General features: G+C 40.2%; 1 protein-coding gene across 4 annotated transcripts in view; it reads left to right on the top strand.

The window, feature by feature from the left end:
- GRIP1 (glutamate receptor interacting protein 1) overlaps nt 1-21,250 on the top strand; it is a gene marked incomplete at both ends in the record, with an annotated part of 692,303 nt that overhangs the window by 11,616 nt on the left and 659,437 nt on the right. The gene's annotated exons all lie outside the window — the stretch shown is intronic.

Raw genomic sequence — 21,250 nt, 5'->3', positions numbered from 1 at the left:
CCAGAACGGGCAGGAACTGAAGATTAATCAATGGTTTAGGTAATGTTCCTATAAATTTCATCTTTAAGTGTCTGGAAACGGCTCCTTTTGAACAGAAGGTGACATACTCATTGCTTCCCCTGTGCTCTCTCAAGTGGTGGCAGTTTTCTCTCACATACCCTTGGAGGAGGAGTAGAAGGTCCTCTTTGTCCTTCTTTGCTACTTCCAGACTGTTCTTCTCTCCTTCCTAAAAATCCTGAACTTTGAATCTCGTGCCATCAGACCACACAAACCATGGTTTCTCCTTGTTGCAGTCACTTCCTGCAGTCTTTGACCACTTTCACTCCTGGCTCACTATTGTTCCAGCCCTACTTCTGTCATAATTCTTGTGAATTTCAGTCTTCACATGAACTGTCCCTCTAGTTTCTTCGTTTCTCAGCCCTGCATCTTCCTCTCTTTCCGTTGTTATGTCTGCCTCATGGCCACACCTTAGACCAGCAGTTCTCAAAGTGAGTGTTCTTAAGACACTTTCCGAGGGTCTGTTATTTCCATAACGATACTCAGACATGAATTGCCGTTGGAACTTTCATGCATTTATGAGTGCACAGCAGTTTTCAGAGGTTACATGACGTGTGATGAACATCTTCATTCTGGCAGCTAGTGAAATGTGTACTAGTATATCCTTATGTTTACAAATTTTCTGTTTTAATTTTAATATGGTAAATATGAATAGACCTCACCCACATTACCAAAAACTTTTTGGAACGCCCACTTACTTATAGGAATGTGGTAAAGCCACCCTGTTTGAGAACTGCTGCCCTCAACCTTGTCACTGCCAGTGACTGCTCCCCTCTGGCTCATCTTCGCGTGTCTTGCTCTCCAGTCAGCACCTGTCTTTCTAACTCAGTCTCTGTGATCCTGACTCCAGTAATCCTCAATCCCACGAGGACCTAAAACCCCTTGATCTCACCCCCTTTTTACTATTCCACACCCCTCTCACGTCCTCATTTCCCTTCTTTCCAGCCTCACTTCCTTCATATCTCATATAATCAGTCTCTTGGGTGTACTCTTAATTTCCTCTTCCCTCTTCCATGTCGTAGGTCTCATCTAGAAAACCTGGTTAAACTCAACTTTCTACCGCCCTAATTTTTGCCTCTGCCATTTAATATGGTTGGAGAAAAACACTCGGCCAAGCTGACTGGTTTCGCTTTAATTTCAAGATTGCCGCTCTCAAGCGCACTTTTAGCGCTGCTAGGTTACCAAGCTGCATTTGCTTGGTCTTCATTCATGCCCCTGCTCTCCTAGCTGACCCATACTCCTGCTCTCTCCTCTCTCCTCAGATCTTCACTGCCTCTGCTTCCATTCTCACCCTTTGTTAAAGACTTTGCTTCCTATTTCACTTAGGAAGTAGAAGCCATTAGAAGAGAACTTCTGTTTGCATCTGTGCCCGTATATTCTGTCTTCACTCCTGCTACTATGGTTGAACTGTGTGCTTTTATTCAGTGCCAGCCTTCCACTTGTGCATCAGATCCCATGCCCTTGTGCCCCCTCCAGGACGCGGCTCCAGCATATTCTCTGTCTCTCCGGCATCATTAGTTTCCCTCTCTACTGAATTATTGCCATTCAACCATGATGTTATTTCAGCCACTTTAAAAAACAACCCTCCCTTGACGCTTACTCTGTCCAGTTACCACTCCACTTTTCTGCTTCTCTTAAAAGCAAAATCCCTTGAGAAATTTGTCTGTATTCACTCTTTAATATTGAATAGTTCTCCACTTATTCTCTCTTGAACCTAGTCCAATCCAGTGTTTGTACCCTATTATGTCTCCCTCTACCAAGGTGACCAGTGACCTCCATATTGTTAAGCCTGCTAGCTAATTCTCAGTCCCGTATTACCTGACCAGTCAGAAGCATTTGAGATAATTAACTACTCCCCCCCTGGAAGCCTTTATTCACTTGGCCTCTAGACTGTCACATTGTCCTCCTTCCCTTCTCATTCCTGCTTGGTCTCTTTTGGTTTATTCCTTAGGTCCCTGATATCTAAATATTGGCGTGCACCAGGGTTTGGTCTTTGTGCTTCCTCTTCTTTTGTGCTGTCATCTGGTCATCAATACATGATGCTTTCGAAATTTGTGTCTCCAGCTTGGTCCTTTTCCTGAACTCTAGGCTTCCCTGTTCACAGGACTTCCAGCATCTTCATTTGAAGGTCGAACAGGCAAGCAACTTACCGAACATATCCAAACTCAAGCTCCTCGTTCGCTCCCTCAAACCCGCTCCTCTCCAGTGTTCCCCGTCGTTGTAAATGGCACATCCATCTTACTGCTTGTTCATGTCAGAGCCCTTGGTATCTTCCTGGGACCCTCTGTTTCTCTCACACTGCACATCCAGTCTGTCAGAAAATCCCGTTGACTCTACCTTCAAAATATTATATATCTCGAATCTGACCATTGTCATCTACCTCTGCCACATCCAACGCAGTTCAAGCCACTATCATCTATATTTATGTGACTTATTGCATTCTCCTCCAAGCTGGGTTTTCTGTTTGTCCCCTTGTCTTCTGTTCTGACAAATATTTTACGTGGAACAGGCATAGTGATCCTTTTAAAATATCTGAGGTCTGCTCAAAACACTTTAGTGGCTTCCCGTTGTGTCTACCGTAGGCACCCTGGCCTTAGAAACACCCAGTTGGCTTCTGTCTCAGGGTCTTTCTTCGCCCTCCCCCCCCTTTGCCTGTGTCACGCCCTCTCTCACCTTCTTCAAGGCTTGGTGTAAATGTCACTTCCTTAGTGAGGCCTCCCTTCCCAGCTGTACTTGAAATAGTAACCTCCCCAACACCCCTCCTCTCTCTTCCTTGCTTTCGTTTTTCCCATGGCACCCTAGGACGTGCCATTTCTTTTACTTTTTTATGCGTATGTTGTATAGCCTATTGCTTTTTGTTAATGGAAGCTCCAGGAGGGCAGGGATTTTATCTGTTTTGTTAACTGCTCCATCCCCAGCGCACAGAAGTATTGGGCTTGCCGTAGGCGCTCAGTAAATCTCTGTTGAGTGAATTGAGGGGCCAAGGCAGTGGTACTAAGAAAGCAAGAGAAATGGTTTTCAGATGACGGAGTTTGCGTTTGAGCTTTATGCCATCTTGATTCCAGGGGAAGAGGAAGCAGGAACAATTTTAGTACTACTCCCGTATTGTTCCTGGTCTCCCCTTTGGGGTTGAAGAAGAAAGGAGGAAGATGAGTAGAGAGTTTCCCTTCCAGTACTGGCAATCTGTGGACTGCCCCTTGAAAAGTGCTCTTTAATGTCTTAAAACTATAAATATTTTCTGCTAGAATATACCTCTGTTGATGATACAGTTGGTGTTGTAAAGCGGAAAAATGACCAAGGAGTGTTTTACAGTGAAAATCTTTTTCTTGATGTTCTGAGATATGATTGTTGTGTCAGCAGCTGTGTCGTGGCCTTATTTATGTCCACGCCGCCTACCATGGTGCAAGGCACTGTGTAGATATTTAATATTTGTGAAATGAATGAATAAATGAGACAAAATGAGTTTGCATTATGAAAAATCATGGTAAGAAAGAAATAAGCCTATCTGCTCCCCTCTCTCTAGAGGCAAAAACTATGTACAAGTCAAGAGTAGAGTATATTACTACCTGGTACCAGGACACATGATTGGATTACATCATGCAATTGCTTTAAGTGAAAAAATCATTTTTGTTCTTGTTATATGCGGCATTTGAAGAAGCTGTACCAAGGACAAAGTGTTTTTAAAAAGCAAACCTGAATAGTTTACATATTTCTTTATCTATACTTTTTTTTCATTGTTGATTCTTAGAAGAGAACTGAAAGCAGTATCTTTCTAACAGCCTCCTTCTGGCCCTAGATAAGTCCAGTTGGTTTTATCAAGTGTGTAATAACATGCCAGTAAAATGAAGATTAGTATATTTTACCCTAATTTTTCTAAGCCAATTCATTATACTCTAATGGAGTGAAATAAAAAAGGCCTTTAACTGAATAATTTATTATGTCATTTGTTTTTTTCTTGATATGAAACACAGGAAGCAGTACTTAATTTCCTTTCTTATTACTGAAACCAAAGGGCTGAATAGTTACATGGCAGACCTATTAGGGAATGTTTATATGTACTCTTAGGAAAACATTTATAATGTTATTATATAGCATCATTCTTTTTTTTTTTTTTTTTGGCCATACCGCGCAGCATGCGGGGTCTTAGTTCCCTGACCAGGGATTGAACCCATGCCGCCTGCAGTGGAAGTACAGACTCTTAACCACTGCACCATTAGGGAAGTCCCTGTATAGCCTCGTTCTTGGTTCTAAGGCAGTGTTTCATATGTACATGCACTCTTAACTAGTACAATATTTTTTCTTTAGATATGGTTGATTGTATGGTAGATAACCTCAAATTTCAGCATAACCATGAATCACACCTAGATTAAGGAAACCGATTTAATGCAATTGTTCCTCCCCAGGAAGCACCTCTTTAACAACTAATTTTCCTAGGCTCCTATTACACGTGAACTGTCATTTGCTTGTGTATCAGTGATTCTTTATTCTCACAAGATCCCTACTTTATCTCTTTCTAAATTCCCAAGGTATTTGCTCGGTTTCCCGCCTCATCCCCCAACATTAGACTATCAGAATAATGATCAATTCTACTACTTCCCTATGTGTTTTTGTCATGCCTGGCACAAAAAAGCCTGAGGCGTTCAGTAATCACTTGTTGATTGATTGATCTAAACCCCTTCACCTCCTGTAGACTGTTTAACTTAAGGAAGACTCCCAAATGAATCGAAGGCCCCTCCTGGGTTCCTTGTCATGTCATCTAGATTTGGGATGTATGCAGTGGATGAGGAAAGACATTCAGTGATCAAAAGTTTACTTTCTATTATGGGAAAACAATTTAGGCAACTTGACTATACTGCAAGATAATTGAGAGATTTCGGCTTGTAGGGTCAGAATGGAATTTGAATACTAACTCCTACCCTAACTGGCTCTTCGGCCTTCGACAAATTATTTGGCTTCTCCTTTGTTTCCTTTGTAAAAAGAACATAACAACACGTACTCTGCAGGGTTGTAGTAGCTTTTAAGAGTAGCTCTAAAGGTACCTGTCAGTAAAATCTAGAGGAGTATACTAATTACAAGATGATATCAAGATAAGTCCAGGTTTTTGTGTAATTGTGGGTGATGCAGTTACCTGAGGATTGTTTTTCAAGGTGGGTGCCAGGATGTTTGGAGATCCCTGTATCCTGTGAGGAGTAAGGGGGGTCATTCACAAATTTCTGCCGCTAATATAAATATTTGGTAATAGTAACAACTGGTTAAAAGTATTTGAAAAAGTGATTATGAACATAACCTAGAAATTCATCTAGGCTAATTTGCATCAGACTTAAGGGCCTGAAACTCGTTGTTTCAGGATAAAAGGACTGATTTTAAAACCATATGCCTCCATTTATTTCACTGCTGACATGTGGTTCGGTTTGACATCAAGCTCGTGAATGACAATTTCCAGTTCTTTTCCTGTCAGTGACGGCATTTGAAGAATAGCTTTGTTCACTGCAAGGCTTTCAAGATATGTTAAACCAAGACAATAAACTAAACACACCAAGTAAACTGTTATCCTTCATGTAGAAAACCTGCAAAGACGTGATGATTTATAAAGACTTTGTGTCAACACTACAGTTAAATGCTTACAGGCAAATGCAAAGCAATACAGAGCAAAAACAGCAGAGCCACTCTGACAGGGTTGTGACCAAGCTAACCTGGGAGCCAGAGAGGATTCTTTTGCCAGCCCAGACCCCTTCTGCCCCTGGAACCCTGCATTGCTTACAGCCAGAGGAGCTGCCTGGCTTCTCATTCCACTGATGCCTAGATGTTACCTCTTTGACCCCACTCTGTTCACTGTCTAACCCGGTTCTGAGTCTCCCAGGGGAACCCTGCCTGGGAGAACTTGATTTGTTGTTGACGTCAGCGCTGATGGCCCTTTCCACTTGGTACTCTGTCCCATCACAGTAGATTTAAAGAACGTACTGCCAGGGTACCAGTCTAAATGCATGCTACGCATCACTGCAATAGATCAGGAACACGGGGCTGGTTATAATCCAAGCTCTCACACATAACGCCTTTTACCGTAGTGGACAGATCGTCAAGTGGAAAATTTTAAAAAATCCCTGCACAGAGTGCATTGCCCTGCCCCTAGTAAATGAGTGTTGAATAATTAGCCTGGCTCGGAAGCAAATGATTGGTAGCCATAGGGATCCCACTGCATGTTGTAGTCCAGCCCAGCTCTTGGTTGGGGTGATGTGGCTGCCACATCTCTCTGTTCCAGCTTCAGCCACGCCTGGGTCCCTGCTTCCTGTTCCTGGTTCCTGCCACATGATCTTCCAGGATGCTGGTGCTTACTTCTTGCCCAGTCTACCGTGTAACCTAAGTCCTGCCGACATCCTTGAATGCCTCCTGCCTGGTCTGTGTCTCCTCCAGTCGTTGGTCTTTTTCTGTGTCCTAAGTATGTGCTTTGTCCAGGATCTTCCTGAATCCCAGAATACTGATTTTAGTTTTTGCTAGGACCCATCATTTCCCTGGTTCCCTCCTTTCTGTCTGGGTACCCCAGATAAACTCTGAACTCAGTTTCTTCTCTGTCTCCTTTGAAAATGAGTACCTGCAGAGTTTCTCAGAGGTTTATTTATGCAGAAGTTCATTGTGCCTCTGGTATGCGGGTGAGTTGACGAGAAGGGGTAAAGCAATGTGAAGTGCCAAATTTATTTGATCATAGGATTCTTGCTGTTGGAGCATCTTGAAGGGTAATGTAGTTCAGAGCACACTTAGAAATGTTGCCCCATAGACTAGTAGTGCTATTTGGGGCTTGAGAAAATGTTAAGAGCAGGTGTTATCTCCTCAACAACAGAAGAACAACAGTGCTGTAGAATGTTTGATTTTGAACTTTCTTGATGTTTTCTCTGTAGTGTTGTAGTGTCAGCCTAATTAAGATCTTTCCTCTCAATTCTGATGTTTGGTTACTGAGTTTGCCTTTTCTGACTGCTCTATTCTCTCTGAGGAAAGTCAGCATTTGTCGAGAACCTACTATGTGTCATATGCTGTGCTAGTTGCCGGAAACACAAATAATGAACACGCTAGGCCTGCTCTTGAAAAACAAATTAGAGTGCAAAACAGATATTTTATAAAGGTGGTTCTATATCAAACCAATTATTTTGTTTTTCTTCATTTCAGGCCTCAGACTTTTTTTAAAAAAACAGGGTTTTTCACTCCAAATAATAAAGGATCCCCTTAGGGTAGAGAAGAAATTTCTGAGCATGTTACAAAAAATAAGAAATAGAATACGTGCATGAAAATTTAATATTTCTGTACACCAAAACCTACCATAAACAAAATTAAAATGCAAACTATAAACTAGAAAGAACATTTGCAACATAAAAATAAATGTTTACTATCCTTGATAAAATAAGCACACAGTAGCTTTTAATAAGTCATTGTTGGATGAATGAGTAAATGAATAAATGAATTAAAAGCAACAAGGACAAAAAGCACCCCAGTAGAAATATGAGAAAGATTGGGACTTCCCTGTGGAGCAGTGGTTAAGAATCTACTTGCCAATGCAGGGGACACGGGTTTGAGCCCTGGTCCGGGAAGATCCCACATGCTGTGGGATCAATTAAGCCCATGTGCCACAACTACTGAGCCTGTGCTCTAGATCCCGTGCTCTGCAACAAGAGCCACCACAATGAGAAGCCTGGGCACCACAACGAAGAGTAGCCCCCGCTCGCCACAACTAGAGAAAGCCTGCGCGCAGCAACCAAGACCCAACGCAGCCAAAAATAAATAAAATAAATTTATAAAAATAAGAAATATGAAAAAGATGTGAAGAGTGGCATAGCACAAGTCACATGTGTGTGTGCACACACAGAAGTACAAATCCAAATATACAAGAAAAGCAAAGAGATGGAAATTAAAACAAAATAACTTTTAATCAATTCTTCCTTAATTTGATAAATGCTTATTAAACACCTGTTATCACCATGTTGTTAAGTTGTTTTATAAATTGTATTATTTTATTTAAACAACAATCAGTATAAAATAAGTATTGTTATCCTCATTTTACTGATGAGCAAAGGGCTTAAATAAACTGTCTTTTTAAAAAAAAATTTATTTAAAAAAAATTTTTGGCTGCATTGGGTCTTCATTGCTGCATGCAGGCTTTCTCTGGTTGTGGCGAGCGGGGGCTACTCTTCGTTGCGGTGCGTGGGCTTCTCATTGCAGTGGCTTCTCTTGTTGCAGAGCACAGGCTCTAGGTGCATGGACTTCAGTAGTTGTGGCACGTTGGCTCAGTAGTTGTGACACATGGGCTCAGTAGTTGTGGCTCGCGGGCTCTAGAGCACAGGCTCAGTAGTTGTGGTGCACGGGCTTAGTTGCTTCGCGGCATGTGGGATCTTCCTGACCCAGGGCTCGAACCTGTGTCCCCTGCATTGGCAGGCGGATTCTTAACCACTGTGCCGCCAGGGATCCCAAGAAACTAAGTCTTTTAATTAGGATTTTGGAGGCAACATTTGAACTCATAGCTGTATGCCTTTAAAGTCCACGCTCTTATCTACCATAGTGTTCTGTTAGCATTAAAAATACCATGAAGGGCATTTGATGATATGGCAAGCTGTTTATGAAATAGAGTTAAGTAAAAAAACAATTGCAAAACAGTATGCACACATGATCCCACATATGTTCTTTTAAAAATGGTATAGCGTAGAGCAAAATTTGGAAAGCTATATACTAAAGTGTAAACAGTGCTAATCTGTGACTTTTATTTTCTTTTTGTTTACCTATACTTTCTAATTTTTCTACAATGTATATATATTGTGTTAAAAGCAACAATGTTTTAAAAATTTTTATCAAATTTGGGTGTGTGTGTCCCTGTGCGAACATGACAATGTTATGAAGTTTATATAGAGATTTAACAGAACCAACTTTTGCCCAAAAGGAAGTGAAAGAGGAAACACCCAGGGAATAGAAGAATATGGCTACTGGTGCAAGGAATTCAGAGTGACTGAGTAAATTGCTACATGATATGGCTAGACAGCTCAGAGAACAGGAAATACAAATGTTTAATACATATTTGGAGAAATAGTCAATATAGGTAATTAAAGACCTACAAGTAAAACTACCACGAGATAACTTTTTATCTGTTAGAGCAGGAAAGCTTTTTCAAAAAGAGTGCTGAAATAGATACTCCAAAGGTACTACTTTGGAGAAAGCAATCTGATGATTGGTATCAGAAGTCTTAAAATTGTTTATACAAGACTTGGCCCAGTAATTCAACTTCTGGAATTTGATCCCAAGTAAATAATCCTAAACCCTGAAAAGTCTTTATGCAAAAAGATAACACGGCATTACCCATAATAGTGAAAAATTGAGAACAGCCTGTATGTGCAGCACTGTGGTCATGGGGTAATAAATGATAGGATAAGTCATCTGATGATTAATTTATCCTACAAATATCCAGCCACTGCTTCAGTGCTGAGGACACAGCAGTGAACAAAACCTTTTCTCCAAATGATTTTTAAAAAGAGGATTTCCGTACCATGGGAAATGCAGACTTCTTAAATGTTGGGTATAAAAAGTAAGATATTAAATTGTAAATGTATTCACCTCAATTGTGTAAAAAAAAAAAACCCAGCAAAACAGAAAAAAGCTTAAAAGGAAGTGCATGAAAATATCAACAGTTATCTTGCAATTGGATGGTGGATTGTTTTCCTTTATAGTTTTCACTATGTCCCAAATTTTCTACAATAAAAATATATTGCTTTTTAAGTTAGAAAAATAAACACAAAACTTAATCGCTGTTATTTATTATATGTTTGCAATACCCTCTTTAAATAGGAAAATAGGAACTTATGTCCAAGCTATGATGGGAATTTAATAGATTTAATTAAAGCTACCAGAATTCATGATTTTATTGAGCTCCTAAAACATCTTTGGTTTTACTGATACGTCTAAAAGCCTTTAAGATGCTACTTTCGTTAAAACACTTCTGTAGTAAATGGTAATTGTATATCAAATAGATAAAAACTTATATTCAACAGATCAAAAAGTCCAACACGATGTCAATTTGATTAGGTAAACGCAAGTTTAACAGCCTAGTAATTCTTTAGTCTTCTTATTTTGCATGCCATAAAGAGTGCAATAATATAATTAAAATTCTGAAAACGGCTATTTAGGATAATGGTGTGTTTTTTCCTTTTCCTCTTTTAAGATGAGGGAATTTAAATTTCCACTCAAGCATTATTTCCCATAGTGAAGGATCCCACTACTGTGATTCTAAATAAACTTTAATTATGTTCTATACTTATGCATAAATTTATTTTGTGTAATTGGTTTGTGTTTTGAAATGTTTTAGATAGTCCCTTAAGTTTAGGCATTGTTTTTATGCTTTGTGTTTGAAAACTTGGTTTGAATTAAAAATAAAGATATTTTAAATTTAAAGTTATAAAAGAGTTCAAGAATGGCTTAAAATGTTGAGCAAAGGTCAGGACATTCTGTATTTTGGTTGTACGACCTATGTACGACCTTTGGTTATTATGACCTATGTAAATGCACCATAAAATATAAAACTCAGGGCTCAAAATTATTAAAATCAGCCTGAAATTCAGTCGTGTTAGAGTTAGTCATAGAGCAAAAAGCCTGGTTAGAGAACTGAAGGAGTGTCAGGAGTCTTGGGTAGACGGGAACCCAGGTGGATTGCATACTTGCCCTTTCACGTGAGATTGCATCATGGAGGGGAGCGCTGAGGACGGAGGTCCTCTGTCTCCGCAGTCATTGCTCTCAGCACCATACTGTACACGTTCCTGCCCCTTCCAGGGGGCCAGGAGGTGAAGACTCGTTGGCTTTGACTTGGAGGCTGAACTCAGTTGGGAAGCAGAGGTCGGTGAAGAGAGCTCAGGTTGCTTTCTTTCCAGATTCGTCAGATGATAAAGTGGCTGCTGCCCCTCTGTCTCCATCTTTTCTCTGTGGAGTGCTCTTCTCTCCAGAGAGCTGAGTAAAGACAGCCTCACCGCTGGGGTGTGCTTCAGACGCCAAAATGTGTATCCCGGAGTTGGGGAAGTTAGTCGTGTGTGTTTCAGGTTCGTGTTCCCCTCTAAGGAGTCCACTATTCAGGCCTGGCCAGTGTGTCCAGTCATCCCTGTACTTGGCGCAGGTCTGGTGGCTATGGTGGCAGTGCTGGCATCCCTGGTGTCATCACCAGCATTTGACCGGTGTCGGTGATTGTGGACAAAGCTCTCAGTCAGTGTGAAGTGTCACATGTGCGAGCGCAGCCTCCAAACAGAGTGGTCTGGACCCGCCTACAGCCAGCATGGGCATCTTCCTCTCAGTCTTCTATTTAATGGAGCTGCACCTGAGTTGAAACTTGAGGCTAATTCCTTAATGACCTGGGAATTCCATTAGGTCTCACACTGGCTTCCACAGCCCTCTCCTCTCTGTAGAGTTTGGCCTCCCCAGACCCAGACTGTGGGCAAGGGACTCCCTTTCCCCTCAGGAAACTAAAACAAAAGGTCACGGCCTTCATGATGGCCCTTACAGGAAAGCTGCATCCTGTAACAGACATGCTGTGGGGTTGGAAGAGTAACACAGCAGAAAGAACATTTTTCTCAAGTAATACAGTGTTTCCTGTTAACTTATTAACAGGGCTCTAAGCAGTAGCATGATCTGGGTTTTCCTGCTTCCTCAAAACTCAGCAAAAGTTGATGTTGGACCTCTTTCTTCCTCTGTCACTGTCTATGTCTCCCTCCCCATCCCTTTCCGTATCCCCTTCTCACTCCCCTGACACAGGATCAACACTATTTTGCTTGCTAATTAACTTAAAGGAAAAAAAAAATTTGAGAATAAAATGGCCCATTCTTTGCCGTGTAGATGTCTTGATTTTTTTTCTAAACAATGTTATTTAATTAATTTTATAATAGCTTTTGTTATTTATAAAAGCTTTAAAATTTATTTTTAATTTTTAGGTGCTAATTATTTATTTATAAAAAAATTTTTTTTACGTTAATTTTTGTTGGAGTAGAGTTGATTTACAGTGTTGTGTTAGCTTCTGCTATACAACAAAGTGAATCAAATCCCATCTCCTCTGTGCTGTTTGATTTTCTCCACGGGCAGAGCTAAGGTAGGGTTGACAGCACAGGCCCTAGAGATGGCCTGCTTCCATTCAAATTCTGGCTTTGCCATTTATTGGTTCTATGATCCCAGGCAAGCCTTTAATGCCTCTGTGTCTCAGTTTGCTAGTGGTTGAAATGGAGATAATTACAATACCATCCTCATCTGGTTGTTGTGAGGATTAAATGAACTAACATATGTAAAACTCTTAGTACATAGGAAGTACTCAGTAAAAATTATGGTGTTGGCCAACTCAGACTCTCCTTCTGGATTAGTAGATGCAAAAAGCATTTTAAAATAATGTCTTCAGGGCATGGATTGTGTTGTAGAATTCTTTGAGGGTTTTTAAAGAAATGTAGACTAGTATAGTACATGACTCTAGATTAGAATCTGTTTAAATTCTGAAACAGAAACATTATGACAGTCACTAGAGGAGAATTGGAAGTAGCTGGTGTCAGCTTAAACACAGAAGAATGAGATAAAGAGCAGTTGCAATACATAACATCCTGGGAATCAATGGGAATTTTACAGTAATTATGACCACAGTTGTACTAGGTTTTCACAGGAGCTTTTTATTTCAAAGATTTTGAAGGGAAATGTACAGTCACTTAGAAAAAGCTGTATAAAAAAACTGTAATCACTTTAGTTTTCTATAGAAGATAAATGTGAGTAAGAAAATGGTAGAAAGGTTTAATAATACCAGATCAATCAGTGGTCACTCCAAGCAGTTTAATTTCTGATTTACTTCTTTAGTATCTACAAGTCCTTGTTCTCTCAAGATGGGAGCAATTTACATGTGAAATTTAGGAGAAAAAGTCTTTGGATTAAATCCCTTAGGAGAATGTAACGTGGTTTCCTTCTGCAAAAATATTTAACTGGTCGAAGAAATGCCCCTACTACCCACCCCCCTTACAAGCTACTTGCCCTAGGAACAAACTGATGGAAATAACTCTGGGGAGAAATTGGAAGCATCATAAGCTTTTGTCTAAGCATTAGTGTGTTTTTCTAGTTCTTTTAGAGTTGAATATTCAGAATTAATAGGCAAGTGTTTTAAGATTAAAACTCATGGCTCTATTATAAAAGGTGCTCTCAGGGTCAGTCTTACTCGTGGGTGGAGTGGGCTCTGAATAAGTTGTTTCAATTCAGTGGCTGTGAAATGTCTTTGAATTCCTTCCAGATAGTTTCTTTATCTATTGGTTGTTTGAAATTCCACATTAGATTCTCCCTGTTTTTAAACTTCAAGTTTTGTTACCTTCTACAAATGCAAATGACGCAGGCATGACTAAATAATACATACAGCCTCACAGCAATGCGTTAATGAGTTTATAAACTCTTTTCCGGATTATGGAGTTTTTGTTTGGCCTTAAACAGTACTGCGTAGGGAGGGCGCACCATGATTCTTGGTTGTTGGGAGAAGGGATTACCCTGACTGTGACGGTGGTGGTTACATAAAAGCGGGTGGCTAGAAGCCACATGTCCTCTGCTTCGTTCCTTTGCTCTGGGATAGGCCTTCTTTTTTGATCTTCGAGTAAACAAGCGAAAAAAACACAAAACCCTCTAACATTATGCCTCCATACTTTTCATTGTATCTCTTTTAAGAGGGGCTGATATATTTTGATTTTGACTGAGAATTTAGGATCACCCTCTCTTGTCCTCTGAGAACAAAGAAGATATTTGGGAACTGGACACTTACAGTTTTAGTGAAAGTGAAAAGATTTTCAGATCTTCCCAAGTTTTCCTAGCTGACTTTAGGACTTTTTCCCACTGTTTATCCATTCCTTCCATCAGCAGGCTCCAGGAGATAATGTAATAAAAATGAATATTTAATCCATGGCTCTTAAGAGACTGAAAACCAAAGGAAGAGTCTATGCTGTATCAGTTCCAACGATGGCAATAGACCTGCAAGGGCTCCCAGAGGACCGTCCTCTCGGCTGCAGTCCCCGGCACCTGCAGAGCCATCCTTGGCCTCTGTCAGGGAACAGCACACACCTGCTAGCCTTTATCTCCCCACACTAGTGAGGCCATTTAAAACCAAGACAGTGGGCAGATGGCCCTGCCCTGGGATCCTTTGTCATTCCAAATTGGGCTGTCATGTGGACAAGTCCATTTGTCCCACGGGAGGCTCTTCTCTGCCTGTTTCCTTGCAACTTGCCTGAAAGATGTGTTCTGTTCCTGTCCAGATCGTTCCTCTGGACACTGACCCTTTCCTTCTCACTCATACTTAAGAGTTTAACCCTTTGTGCTTCGCTCTGTCCCAGTTCCCTTGCTCTGACTTCACTCAGATTCTTGCAACTCACAGTCATGATACACCCCCTGCCCATCAAAACTTTAGTCTTACAATCTGGTGCCACCCTAATTGTTCTCACCACTGAATTGTCCTCATTTCTGGCCTCCCGACCACTTGCAGCCTGGCCCTCTCATAGATTTACGTTTCTGATAATTAAAGAAATAAAGACATTTAAAGCCAAATGCTAGGTAGGAGACTGGAAAGTTAGGACACACAATCCATGAGACATGAGACAATGAAAGAAATATCAATAAAATGCCTGGCAGAGAAATAAAGATATTTATATCCTGTGAATTGAAATGGAATGAAATTACAGGGTTTTGAGATATCCTTTGACCCTCTGCTAAACAAAAATATGGAAAGAGATTGTGAAAAATTCCATACTTCAAAGACATGAAGCTGATTTATTTTATTACCTTTCATAGAAAAAGGGGTTTCATTTTATGATAGTTTTATGAGCAAAGCCCAGATCACAGAAGCATATGCCTACAAAATCAGTAGGCAATAAATGAATAATCATGTTGGTAACATCACTGTGGTTTTGCTAGAAAGATGCAGGCATTGGCTATGCTCTGAAGGAGCTTACAGTGTAACATAAATTCAACAGTAAAACACATAAATCAATTAATTTACTAATTGCAAGTCTTCTTTTGCCATTGCTTTTCTTCCTTAAAGTTTCTTACAAAAAAGAGACAGACATATTAAAGTTTTTAACTGTATTTGCAATGCTTAGGAATGGGTCCACACTGATATCTTTATACCAAGTCATCCTTGGATGCTAGGTGAACTACTTTGGGACATTTACTTGAATATCTGGTTTTGCTGAGGATTATCCAGTCCTTTTTTGATTTGAAGAAGTTTGAGGTAATTAAGCTTTTCTTCCTTTCTATCTCCTTTGGAGTTGAAATTACAGGATGACCAGTGTATTTGGTTGAATGGTGTAATAGTGATGATGATTATAAATAATTCTGATAGTAATTGTATCAGTCGGGGTTCTCCATATATGTATGATGCCAGAGAGGAGAGGGAGACGTGGGGGTTTGGGGGGGAGAGAAAGAGATATTGATACATTTTAAGGAATTGGGTCATATGATTTTGGAGACTTTGCACGTCCAGAATCTGGTGGGGAAGGCTGGCAGTCTGGAGGCTCAGGGAAGAGCTGCAGTTTGAGTCCAGAGGGAGTCTGCTGGCAGAATTCCCTCTTGCTGGGGGAGGTCAGTCTTTGTTCTATTAAGGCCTTCAGCTGTTTGAATGAAGCCCATGCACATTATGGAGGGGAAGGTGCTTTACTCAAAGTCCACCAATTTCAATGTTTTCTCAGCCAAAACCCATCATCATAGAAACATCCAGAATGTTTGACCAAATATCTGGGCAACGTGGCCAAGCCAAGTTGACACATAAAATTAACCATCACAGTAGCCAACCTTCACTGAACATATTTTGAGTGCCAGTTCTTTCTGAGCATTATCTCATTCAAGTCTCTTATTAACTCCATTGTTGGGCATCTTAATTCCAAAGTGGAAGATACCTTAGGGATGAAGTGGATAAGTTACCTGCTCAAGGGTACACAGACAGTAAGTGGTTGAGCTGGAATTCATGTTTCTTTTTTTAAATTTTTTAAAACTTTTTATTTTATATTGGAATATAGTTGATTAACAATATTGTGTTAGTTTCAGGTGTACAGCAAAGTGATGGTTATACATGTGTCTATTCTTTTTCAAATTCTTTTCCCATCTAGGTTGTTACATAATATTGAGCAGAGTTCCCTGTGCTATACACTAGGTCCTTGTTGGTTATCTCTTTTAAATATAGCAGTGTGTACATATCAATCTCAAACTTCGTAACTATCCCTCCCCACTACCCGTCCCCCCTGCCCTGGTAAGGGATGAATAAGTTCATTCTCTAAGTCTGTGGGTCTGTTTCTATTTTGTAAATAAGTTCATTTGTGTCATTTTTTTAGATTCCACATATAAGCCATATCATACAGTATTTCTCTTTCTCTGTCTGACTTACTTCACTCAGTATGACAATCTCTAGGTCCATCCATGTTGCTGCAAATGGCATTATTTCATTCTTTTTCATGGCTGAGTAATATTCCATTGTATATATGTACCGTATCTTCTTTATCCATTCATCTGTCGTTGGACATTTAGGTTGCTTCCATGTCTTAGCTATTGTAAACAATGCTGCAATGAACATAGGGGTGCATGTATCCTTTCGGATCATGTTTTTCTCCAGATACATACCCAGGAGTGGGATTGCAGGATCATATGGTAGTTCTATTTTTAGTTTTTTAAGGAACCTCCATACTGTTCTCCACAGTGGCTGTACCAATTTACATTCCCACCAATGTGGAATGTGGAATTCGTGTTTCTTACCTCTCTCCTTAAACATGAAAAGAACAGATGGGTAGTAACTGTTGGGGTCCTGTGAAGGGACACCTAAAATGAGTTCCAAAGCACTATTTGTGAGAGCAAATAGTTTATTCACTTCCTGAGATTGTGATCAAAATAGGGATTTATATCTTTATGGGAAGGATCCTAGGGCAGGGCTCAAAAAGATCCCTTGAAAGTGTTACTGACAGACTAAGAAGTATAATTTAAAAATGGCATATTTTGTGTCTGAGGTTGAGGCAGAGGCTTTCTCTAGTTACGTGGAATCAAAGACTATTTCAACTTGCTGTAGTAGGGGCTGGCAATTACTATTGGAGCTCATGCATTACTTGCTGGAGAAGGATGGGGTGTGGGATGGAATCTACATGGGCTGTAATTACCCTGCAATTATCTGGAACTTGGCTAATAACCAGAGAGTATGTGAAAAAGGCCCACAGATGCCATAAAAATCATGGATGGTAACCCAGGCCTTGAGTCAGCCTGTTTGCTCTTACTGGATACACTGGTTTCTAAGGCTAGGGCAGTGTGAGAGGCTGTCAGTTAGAAAGTGGGGAGGGAGGAGAAACCTTGCAGTGGGCAGACAGCTGGAGAGAAGTAAGAAATAATAGCTGGTTGACTAAACTGGGTGGAAGGGAAAAGCTTAATAAAAGCAAACATAAACCTAAAACGTACCACAAGCAGGGGCCATGCACATATTAAAACACCCTTTCGCACCAAAGACCATTTGACACCATATAGTAATTGTCATTCATAATAAGTTGCCAGGAGTTCAAATCAGATTTTGAGCACTTAATTAAGAAGGCCCCCCCCGAAAAAAAAAAAGTTAAAAAAAAAAAAAGGCCTAGAAGTATACAGTACATTCTAGAAGCATCCCCTGGAAAATCAGTAAAATGTTTTAATGCTTAGCCTTCATTTATCTAGAAAGAGATTTCTCCATAATGTTTCACACTCCTAGGTTCTGGATATAGATATCTTTATGAAACGATAATCATGATTATGAGACTCTTGAATGCCTCCTATTGGTACAGACCCAGTGTTGCAGTGCTTTTTTGGAAATGGAGCTGTCAGCCTTAATTGACTTTTGACTAGCACCCATGTTGGCTGTAGTTTAGAGTTAGAGAGCCCAGCTGTGCTGAATTCATTTCCAGTGTTAAAACTCAAATTCGTACTGCCTGTGCAGCTAGCCTGACTGCCTTTTATCCTGCATGAAACAAATTTGTTTTCATTTGATATTCTCATAATGGAAGAGTCACTATTTAGAATTTATTTCTTTGTGCCCATGTCTGGTAGAATGTGGCATGTAAAAAAGACCCAGGACCTGTTTTCTTTTATCTAAACATGTGAGAATAAGCCTGGTATTTAAGCAGTAATTGAATTCGAATGGTGTATTTACCAGTTGTGCTTTGGGGAATTGCCAAACAGTTAAAAATGTAACATTCTACCTGACCCAAACATAAATCTTGTCTAACTCTTGATTTTCAGTAAGGTTGTTTATAACTTTAAGTTTTCGAGACCTCTATTTTTCATTTTAAAAATGTTTTGGGGGCTTCCCTGGTGGCGCAGTGGTTGAGAATCCGCCTGCCGATGCAGGGGACGTGGGTTCGTGCCCCGGTCCGGGAAGATCCCACATGCCGCAGAGAGGCTGGGCCCGTGAGCCGTGGCCGCTGGGCCTGTGCGTCCGGAGCCTGTGCTCCGCAATGGGAGAGGCCGCAACAGTGAGAGGCCCGCGTACCGCAAAAAAAAAAAAAAAGTTTCGGGAATGTGCTAAGAGTGTATGTATGTGTCTGTGGTTTGTGGCTTTTTCTTGTTACGTGTGTATAGAGATTTGGGGATGAGTTTGGTCATATTGCTGTGGAGCATATCAAGGCCTTGCCTAGGACTTCAGGGTCTGTGTGGAGTATGAATTTGTAGTGAGTGCATATAGTTTTGCTACATTAAGGCATTGATTGATCATATTCTTAGTCAATAGTGGATCATTTAAAGTAAAATGGGTATTCGTGGCCATCAGACTAATTCCGAGGGGAAAAATGCCTGGCTGATTTGTATAGAATCAGCCTTTGCTAAGAAGGAATGGGCAGATGCTTGTGTGATGGATATTTCTGGGACTTTTTCCTCCACTCTTCCCCCTCACCACCATATTCTGAAGCTAAATTTGAAATGCCTTGGTTGAGAAAACACATTATATATGTTTATACTAACGTATACATCATTGTTTTTCAGAATAGGCTCTGTGGAGCAGAGCTCAAAGGCTGTTAGTAGATGTGAAAAAAAGCTCTACTGGTGCACTTAGTTTCAAACATACTATGAGAGTTTTCTGATGCTTTTATATTAATGTGCATTGTGAAACTAAGGATAGAGTTCTACTCTTTTAATAGTTAAAGATGTTTATTCCAAGCCACAGACACCGATTGGAATTAAATTGAAAAGAGAGAGAATTTATTAAAAGGATTTAGAGATGTCTCATGAATAGGATGGTGGGGTTGGAGCCTGGGTCACCAGAATGGGCTGGGAAACTTTTAGCATCCTCTCCTCATGTCCTTATTTCTGTTTTTCTCAGTGCCTCTGCTCAGTTTCTTCCCTTTCTCCATCGTTAGCCTTATGTAGTGAGTCTCCTTGGAAGTCCTTCTTCTTTTAATAACAGTGAAGAAAGCTCTTAAAAAGTCATTGGTTAGTTCTTCATTAGCTGGATTAGTACTGGGTGGTCAGACAACAGTTACAGATGTCAGATGGCCAGTGTGAATTGTATTGATGAGTATATGTTTGTCATCAACTTGAATATTTAAAGTTGATAAATAGCTTTTGTCAATTTCAGTATATTTAGTTTACTGTGTAGCTTAAAGTAGCTTTAGTCATACTAAACCCCCCTGTTGAAGACTTACTTAAAGAAAAACCTGTGTGGAGTTGTAGTTGACCTAATATTTAGCAATCAGATGAAACTTTCTACAGTCTAGGTTAATGTCCTACTGATAGACTGAAATATAAAATGAAATAAAATTCATAACCTTAACATTTGCTTAAGGACAAAAGAGTGAGTAAACTTTTCTGGTCATCACCCATGCTAAATGCAATCCTACTTCAATGGTTTAGGACCTAGATTTAGTCTTTCACACGTAAGGAAATGATAAATATCGAATTTAACTCTTTTGCTTGAAATATAGCTCATTTTCTTTATGCCTGCTTTTGCTTCATATGAAGAACATTGTAATTCCTCTTTGTCACAATGCTATAAAGTTCCATTTATTTGGAATCCAAGAGCTTAAATAATCATATTTTCTTTCTACAGCAATGTGTAGGGAAAATCGATGTACAGAATAATGCCGTTCAGGCACTGCAAGAATTGACTTCTGAATCTCCAAAGGAAGTTTACATTATGTTGGTATAGCATCAGCGTTAGAATATTATATTCTTATTCATACAACATTGGTACAGTATTTAACCATGTGCTCATAGCCCCCAAGCCATCCCGGTTTACACACTTGCTATAGACTCTGTGGGGTTTTCATGCCTCCAGAAATAGGGATAATGTTTATTTAGTGTGTTTATGTCTTTGGATTCATATTTTTGTGAAATTTGGAAGGAGAATAGGGGCAGGAGGTGATCGGGAGACAACTTGGACAACTTGTGGAGAGCAGTCAGTTTCTAAGTTTCAGAGCTTCTAAGTAGAAAGGGTCTTAGAAGCATTGGATTGGAAGGTTTAGTAATTTGGAGCTACAAGAAGAAGGGAGGATTTTAGAGGCCAGCAATTTGTGAAAGAGATTTAATTACGAAGCTATTACAGCTGAGAGTGCTGTGTAGGTACAAAAGTGCTGCCATCTTTATTCTCTGTTACTGTGACTATACTCATTGAGTAGAACATTAGGCAAGTAGGAGGGGACACTAATCTATTCTTGTGTTAGTGACTCTTGACAGAAGCAAAAAAATACAATGTAGTGCAAAGTTGGCTTCTAAGTTTTTCCTCTGTGTCCAGGCTAATTAATTATAAGACTTTGTACAAGTCACTTAACCAGCTCAAGCTTCCAGTTCTGGTGGTGAAAAGATGGGGTTGAACTTGATGTCATCCAGCTGTAAATGCTGAATGATTTTTATGAAAATTTTAGTTGGAGAGAAGCCATATTGGGGCTTCCCTGGTGGCGCAGTGGTTGAGAGTTCACCTGCCGATGCAGGGGACACGGGTTCATGCCCCGGTCCGGGAAGATCCCACATGCCGCGGAGCGGCTGGGCCCGTGAGCCATGGCCGCTGAGCCTGCGCGTCCGGAGCCTGTGCTCCGCGACGGGAGAGGCCACAACAGTGAGAGGCCCGCGTACCACAAAACAAAAAACAAACAAACAAAAACAGAGAGAAGTCATATTTACACCAACTCTCTTCAATATATATTGTAATACATTTATTTTTATCCATTTATTTCGTTAGCAAATATGTTTTGAAAAC

This window comes from Leucopleurus acutus (assembly GCF_964270905.1).
Source record: "Leucopleurus acutus genome assembly, chromosome: 11".
In the NCBI taxonomy this organism is placed as follows: domain Eukaryota; kingdom Metazoa; phylum Chordata; class Mammalia; order Artiodactyla; family Delphinidae; genus Leucopleurus; species Leucopleurus acutus.
This window is presented reverse-complemented; position numbering and strand designations above follow the sequence as displayed.